The sequence below is a fragment of the Parus major genome, chromosome 1A, assembly GCF_001522545.3.
Source record: "Parus major isolate Abel chromosome 1A, Parus_major1.1, whole genome shotgun sequence".
Lineage (NCBI taxonomy): Eukaryota > Metazoa > Chordata > Aves > Passeriformes > Paridae > Parus > Parus major.
The window spans coordinates 44,203,721-44,211,883 of NC_031773.1; the positions used below are offsets into that span (position 1 = coordinate 44,203,721).

The window sequence follows — 8,163 nt, forward strand, 5'->3', positions numbered from 1 at the left end:
GAACCAAATAAACACCCTGCTTAACTTACCTGAAATGGGAACAAAATGTCTTTTTGCTGTACATTGTGATCCCAGTATGTGAAAGAGGAATAGTCTTTACTGAGAATTTCAGAGTTGAGGCCAAGATTGAGTTTATAATGGAAAACAAGTTTCGACCTTAGCAATGCAGAGCCAGTAGCCTCTCCATAATACGACTGTCAGTTCAATTTCTGTCAGCGACACAAACATGGAATTGAAATAAGTGTTAGACTAGGATTTGGATGAAAGTTTTAATCAGATGAGCACCTGCACTCCAAGTCTTATTAAACCATTGAGACTGAAATTGTGTGTGAAACATTGCCATCCAGTGGCTGCTTGTACAATTTCCAACCTGCCACAAAAACATTCGTGAAAGAAAAATATTGCGGATTATGTCATTCCTCTTCTTTTTTACAAAACCACAGTGGTCTCTGCATTAGCATCACAATTCTAGGCAGAAAATTCAAACAGTGGTGGACTGAAGTTCCCTGAAGTTTTCATTTTAAGTAAACATTTGTTTCCTACAACAATTCATGATATCAACATTTATGCCTCAGAAAAAGATTCACTACTGCATCTGCAGTGTATCCATCAAAAAAGGAGTTTGCAACTAAGGGGTGAAAGCCCAAAGGAATGAAACTTCAAAGGCCATGCAGCTCAGATTCTGAAATCACAAGAAAATGTTTTCCTAGCTTTTCTGTCTTTTCAATGATATTGCCCACTCCCCTTAATGCCATAGTGTCTGTGCCTTGGGTGTCCTGGTATTTCCTCCTTTCTTGACAGACCCACTTCTAATTTTTTTCCTTGTAGGGGTTTGAAACTTCAGAAAGCTGCATGTGCTGCTGTAGGGAACTAACTTTTACCAAAAAAGAGCTAGAGCATGACAGATACTGACCTTTCTTCTACCACCTTGTCAACCACACTCAGCACTGATCTGGATGGAAACAAATTTGGTCTTTACATCTATTAAGTCTTCTCTCCTCCTGCTACCCTGGGATTTTCAGATGGCCAGAGCGAGACACAGCTGCAGAAATTCAGCCAAGGGCTTAATTTCTGTGGAGAACACTGCTGGTTATCAATAAAAGTATCTGCAGCAGTAACCACATTCTTGTAATGGGAGTGCTAATCCAAAGGAAATGAGATTGAGTGTAGCTCTATTAGTTATTGGTATGACTCAGTTCGTTTGAGTCATGGCCCACACAAGGTGGAAATTAAAAAGCTCTGCTCCTATTCCACGTCCATAAACTACTTGGTTCTACTTTCTTATCACCACATTCATCTGATGTCCACGAGGTATTGTAGATTGGTTTTCTCATCCTATGCCTGTTACTATGCCTGGAATCCCATGGCAATGAAGATCTGATCCCCATTAAGGAAAGCTGATGCCTACAAATACAACCATCATCTCACCTGAAAAGCAGTCTTTGTCGCAGAAGATTAGAGCTTGTTCCTCAGCCCTATAGAGTTGCAGCATTCAGACTGGATGCTACAAAAGGACACAAGACCTTTGAGAATAAACATTTTGCTCTCTCTGTCATACCGGGCTGGACTGTATATGGCAGCTAAATTAAAGGTCACACTTATTACTAAAGGTAAGTTTAGTACAAAAATGTAATTGACTTAGTTAAAAATAAAAGTAGCTACAGGATTGCAATACCCAGGCAAGTAAAACAAAGAAATTATAATCTTTTAAATGGGCCTGAATGCCCAAACTGTTTCAAGTTTTTCTTTTTGGAAGTCTGGCCTTGGCTAGCCAAGCTCAGGAGCAATCTGACAATCCTATTAAATGCTATGTTAACAGAATAAATCAGAAGGACACTAAATAACATGTAGCTCTGGGACTGATTCATGAAGCATTACCCTGTCTTGTAAATATGCCTTATAGATTATTCAGCTATGCACCTAAAGAGTCAAATTCACCAAGCAATAACCCATCCCCTCCCATAAAGAGGAACCCATGAGTCTTGCTGTAAATCTGCAGAACATCAGAGGATTATAGTATTTAAACAAAACATCAGAGCCTTTCAGGCTCTCTGCTTTCTTTGCTTTGCTAATTAACTTTTATGTAACTCATTGTATTACCTAGCTGCAACAGGGAGCTGGCACACTAATCCATCTGCAAGGTGACCCCTGTTGTGTGCTATGCAGATAGGGATATTGATATGCTGTTGTGGACTGCAAGACATATCTGTTTCTGTCCCTTGCCTGTCATTTGTAGATACAAAGGGAGGAATGGCTGAGTGTTTAACAAGAGAGTTTGATCCCACAGTGTGTCTAGGCTAATGCAGGGAAGAATAAGGCTGGGAAAACCACCCTCACTTAGACATCATGGTGATTGGCTTCAGTACCATGCCTACGATTGATCTGTGCTCCGAGAGACTTAGTTAAATCAAAGCTCTAAATAGATACAGCTTTTGTGACTGTTAATTTTAAGGCTGGATTCAGTGGGTTTTAGTTCCTAGGCTTATCTTTGCTCTCTCTGCATTTGACTCTATATAATCAAGGTCCCTTTGGGAACTGTGACTTGCTGCAGTCAGACTCACCGCAGTTACGGAGGCCCACAGAAAAGATCAACACTTTTTCTTAAGTCCTCTGGACTTATTGTAAAGGCATCTGAAATGATGATCACTATAAATATTTTTCAGTGGGATTTACTCTGCCATGAAGAAAAAAAGCAGGTGTTAAAGTTATTAGAAGTACGTCAAAAGTTTGCCACTTAATGCCAGCCTAGAGGTATGTTTACCAATGATAACACCAAAAAGGAGGGGAAAAGTTCTGCAGGAATTAGGATTTGTCAGGTTATTTCAGAAAGTTTGGGATCATTTGGGCAAACCAATTTTTAGAAGAGAAGGCTGTATGAAAGCAGCATTTCAGCAGTCGATACTCTCTAAATCCAAAATGTAGGAAACCTTTCTTGCATGAAATAGTGTGTTTCAGTTTCTAGTGATATCTTCTAAAGAGTCAGTCAAAGATTATAGAGTTTACTTGTCCTGGGATCCCCAGGTGACAGCAGAAGTGTGGACAATGACTTGTAAAAAGTCACCTTTCACCTGCACAGATCCTGGGCATATCCAAGACTTTTCTGCCATTTCCAACACACCATTTTAAACATACACCTGAACATCTTTCTTGTTTGTACAATATCCCAGCTTTATGCCTGCCAAAGAAACAGGAATAATAACAGGTTTGAGAGCCTGTTTATCACTATATACAGATTATTCTTACATATATTATACCCCATCAAAACAGTAGTGCATATTCTTCTGTTCCCAGCTCAAAAAAACCCCACCACCTAGATTATTAATTCAAAAAGAGCTAGGCACAGATTTCTAATAATGACTTTTGCTCCCGTAATTGCTACAGTAGTCTTTTGAGCAGCCAAAATTTTGTAACCTGTTTGAGTGGGGGGAGGGGAGTTAAAGGGCAGTGAGATGCAAATTAGTTCTCTGGAATGTTTTGAAGTGGGGTTTGAGTGTAGATTTCCAAGAATGTGCTCTTTTAGAGAAAGAAGTTATTTTTGCTGAGAGCAGTGAGTGTTACTGATTTACTGAAGTTGATATTGACTAAGCTGCCTGGTTACAGTCCCAGGCACAGAATTATTTGCCTTCCAGGCTGCCAACATTAAGTCCTTCAACTCATCTCTATTTACTTCAGACACAGTCCAGAAGGCAGGAAAAGATGCAGACTTTCAAAAAGAAGTCAAGATACAAACAAACTGGGAAAACAATGGTTACGTTCACTAGCAGTTGAAATTTTCACGGTTTGTTCCAGGTGCCATAAGTCCATGTCCAGACCCTATGGAAGAGGATACAGGGGAGTATTACTCTGTCTCAGAGAGAAGTGGGATGTCACACAAGCAGTTCTTTGTAGGTTTTGTTTATCATGGGAACTGATAAATAGTTAGACTGAAAAACCTGGTAGCTTGATTTTTTTCCTGATACTTAACCAAAGTTTGCTGAAACTTTGGCTGCCATTTTCCTTGGTTTGTGGTGATGAGCAGTGAGAACAATTGATCACTCTTCTCTTTCCTTATAGTAATCTTTTAAATTTTACTGAGTTGAAAGGTTATCAGCATTACCTCTCCCCAGTCATCATTATTTCTGTTCCAAAAGTTAATGAATCCTTACCTCTTTCATTTCTCACAAATAACACCGTTAAAATGCCTCTGACTATTCTCATTGCTCTTTTTGGGCATGTCTTCCTTTTAATTTCTGGTGCTTTGACCTCTCCAAATAATGTCACACCAGCACTGCAAAGAGCAAATTCTGCTCAGTTCAGTGACACTCTTCCTAATACATCCCAGAGGGAGATTGATTTTCTATATCACAGTATTTCACTGACTGACTTTTTTTCAGTTTGTGACCCAGACCCTATTCGGCAGCTCTGCTACCTTGCCACACATTGGATATTTTGTGCTTGATTTCATCTTATTATCATCTTCTACACTTAAACTAAACTCCACTTTGTTGACTTGAGATCATCAGTTTCTCCATCCAGTCTGGCTCTGCATTTGGTACAAGGCCAACAATTACATTTGCAGGTGCTTTTTTTACCTGTAGAGATTCTGCTGCTCAGCAAGTGTCCCAGAAAACAGAACCAAAGCTGAAGCTGGGCTATCCAGAACTGGGGTCCCTCATTAAGGAAGGACCCCTCAGGAGCATGTAGAGGAGAAATAGCAGTAATGTTAAAGATGTAGCACTCTCTATGTTATATTTGATTTCTTTCATTATAAATCTAACAGCAAAAAATAAATAGGAGAACTACCCCAAACCCACCTTTGTTCTTCTGCTGGTAATGTCCCTCAAGTGCTTTTGTCTTTTAGATATTAAATCTGCCTGCAAACAAAGGACTGGGTCCTATGCACAGGGGTCACAGCTGAAATGGCCCCTTTTAACTGGCAGCCTTCTGAAAGCAGTTCACACGCTAATGGAAGAGAATGTCATAGTCCAGGAAAGTCTTTGTAGCTCGGTGGACCTACCAGCTCTTGACAGCACTTTATTGTACTGAGTAGGACAGGTTGGTTTTAAAACATAATTGTTGTTAAGACCTGTAGATACCAAATTAGAACTAATGTACAACTTTTAAAAGTGTTTAAACCAGCAGATGCAAAAATTAAAGATAATGGCAATGCCTGTATTCACCAGATCCTTGGATTCTAGGAGAATGCCATTTCCATCAAGGACCAATAATAGAGAAAAAATATTCTTGAAATTCTTGAAAAGACACAGCTGGAATAATGTTACTGTAATAGGCAGGAATCAGTCTAAATTGCTGTCCCAATGGCCAAGTGGTACTGCTAGTAAAATGCCTGCATAGATACCCTTGTCACATGAATATTTCACAGTGTTGAAAGGAATGTTCTGTTTCTCCACCCCCCAGCAAAAAACAAAGACATTGTTTACTGAAGTACTTCATGCATTTGAAAGACACTCACTCAAGGATAAAGGGGAGCCTTTTCCTCTTCTGACTTATCCTAGCCTCCTTACATTTTCTTTAGTAATAGTATATTCAAGTATATCCTTCAAGTATATCCTTCAAGTATATCCTGTATATAAGAACTTAAGCCAAACGTGTTTGACCAAGTGGGTCTTCATTTTATAAAGAAAATTTACAAATTAAAAGTTACATATATGTTTCTTTTCACTTACAAACTGTGCCACAATTGAGTTTTTTCAAACCGTGTTACACTGGCCTAAGATCCTGCAAGTGAAAAACTATCCAGAGCTGAATTTTACTTTATTTACAAGAGAACACCCCAGGCATAGGCAAGGAATTTCCCACACTGTCTCTGTTTCTCTTGACTTCTTTTCATTCACTGTCTAGAACAGACAGTACAGAATTCACATATAATACCATTCTACTTTTAATTTCCTATGGCTTACTTTGGAGTCTGGCTCTTGCTTGGATCATAGACTGAATCCTCTGTAGCTGATAACAACTGAAATTCCAGTCCAGCCAAAAGAAAATACGTACTTTTGCTGCAGCCAGGGCTTTAATTTGCCCCATGAAACAAGGACTCTGACACTTCTTGATATGCCTGCTTTGCACACACACCATCACTGCTTCTAGTTAGAATGTGTATTAAGAATGGTATGAATTCTATTTTATGGATCAATAGTTACTAAAAAAAATTATGCAGTGTTAGGCAGCAGCCACTTTCAAAAATGTCATTATCACAACTGCTGGATTAATCTAAAAAGGAATACCAAAGTGATTCATTTGTATTAAGGGGGAATAGGCTGCAGGCTTTGATTTCAAAAATCAATTTTTTCATACACAGAAATAAAACAAATGTATTAATATGCAGCAGCTTCTTACAAAACAGTCTCACACAGTTCTGGTGACATGTTGTTAGCACCACCAATGGAAAAGAAGAGCTTTGTCAGTGGTCCTTTCCAGCCATCCCTACCCATTCAGCCAGTACTCTGGGACCAGTAGCCGTGGCAAACATCTCCTGAAAAATTACCCTGCAGGTTCAAATATACCAAAAGGCATATTTGCATCACATGGGGAGTTTCATTCTTATAGGTCAGTGTTATAACTTCCTGGGAGATTCTTGCCCACAGGTGAGGCAACAGCAGCAGCTGTGTGATGGCTCTCAGCCGTTGCACTTCAGACTCTGGTGCAGCAGCTTAAACTGCTATCATTGAACTCAAACCCTGCAAACGAATGTATCAGGCTTTAAACCAGCTGGGAAGCCACAGCGTGCCGAATCCTGAGCTACACTGTGCCCGCCAGTGCACTGGCTACAGCAGCTCCTACATCACATGGGCACGGCAGACAGCCCCAGGCAATGCTCCTGGAACAGCCCCAGCTGCTTCGTCTGCTGTGGCACTGATAACACTTCATGCTTTAGACTCCTGTGCTGTTTTGGTGGTAAGAGATAGCAAAGGCTACAGGGTGGATGGAGTGGAGGTCAGGTTGAAGGTGAGCTAAACCAGTGCAGTTATTTCCCAGTTTTTTATATGTGTGTATATATATATATATATGTAGAAGCAGTTCAGTGTGAGACATTGTTTTTTCTGTAAAAGCACAGACTGACATTGCATACAACTGTGCCCTGAAGATATTTGAATTCTGTCTAGCTTTGATTCACAGGTTAAATATATTACATAACACACAGAATCTGTTATACAAAACCTGAGAAAGAACTGTCTAATTTCATGCATTCCTTTCTGTGTAAATGTGCGAGACACAAAGAAAGCCATTCCCAAACTTACTGGGATATGAGATAAACCTAAAGATACATTTAGGCCATGACTGTGCAAAATAAGTCTATTTTCTGTTGCAAATGTGATTAGACATGCATTAAATATGTGGATATTGTTAGATACGGTCTGTATGTTAATAAATTGAGCAATAACAGACTAGCAGAGGATCTACTGTTCTCTGCAGCTAGAAGAACTTTTGTTTCATTGCAGTTTGGCCTGATTTCACATTTGTTTTTCTAGCGCCTACAGTTGCTCTCTTTGCCTTGGCAAAAAAAACACCCACTGATTATTTTTATTTTGTCTCATTTTGAAATATACAGCAACTTTCTGAGGAGAGCAATGTACACAACCTGCAGTAGAAGGAAGTTGTGCAGATTGAAAGAAAATGGTTTAAACACAGTCACTGGAAGAAGAAAGTAAAAGATGTCCTGGAATTTAAACTAATCATGGAGAAAAGCACACATGGTTCTGGAGAGCCTACTCAGTAATAAAAGTGAAGGACAATAAACAAGAACTTGTTAGTATGATAGTCTTTCCACCTGGAAAATAAACTGAAAAATTCCAATTTTAAAAATGCAACTCAAAAAATTAATGTTCAGAGACAAACCAAGAAAATTTTACATTTCAATGTCATATGAAGAGTTCTAACAGTAGCAAAAGGGTGAAAAACATATATATATATATATATAAAAATATATAAAGCCTGTAATAAGAAGTAGAACAAAATGTTCATAAAACATCATAAAACAAAATTGTTTCTGTTCCTGTATCCATACTAGTATCAAAGGCAAATGTTTTTTGTCTTCCTTAAGCTATATAATGAAGCTAAATCCTAGATGGAAGTAGACTGAGCAGAATTTTTTTCGTTAGTATCCCTGTATATAATTTTCCAGAGAGATTAATAACAGCTCCTACTTCTTCAGCAGTCTAGGTG

At 38.9% G+C, this 8,163-nt stretch overlaps 1 long non-coding RNA gene across 1 annotated transcript; it reads left to right on the top strand.

The window, feature by feature from the left end:
* Positions 1 to 6,756: 6,756 nt before the first annotated feature.
* Positions 6,757 to 7,743, top strand: LOC117244476. Its single transcript, XR_004497665.1, has 2 exons — positions 6,757 to 6,945; positions 7,550 to 7,743. It is a non-coding gene; the product is annotated as an uncharacterized LOC117244476 (long non-coding RNA).
* The last annotated feature ends 420 nt before the right edge of the window (positions 7,744 to 8,163 follow it).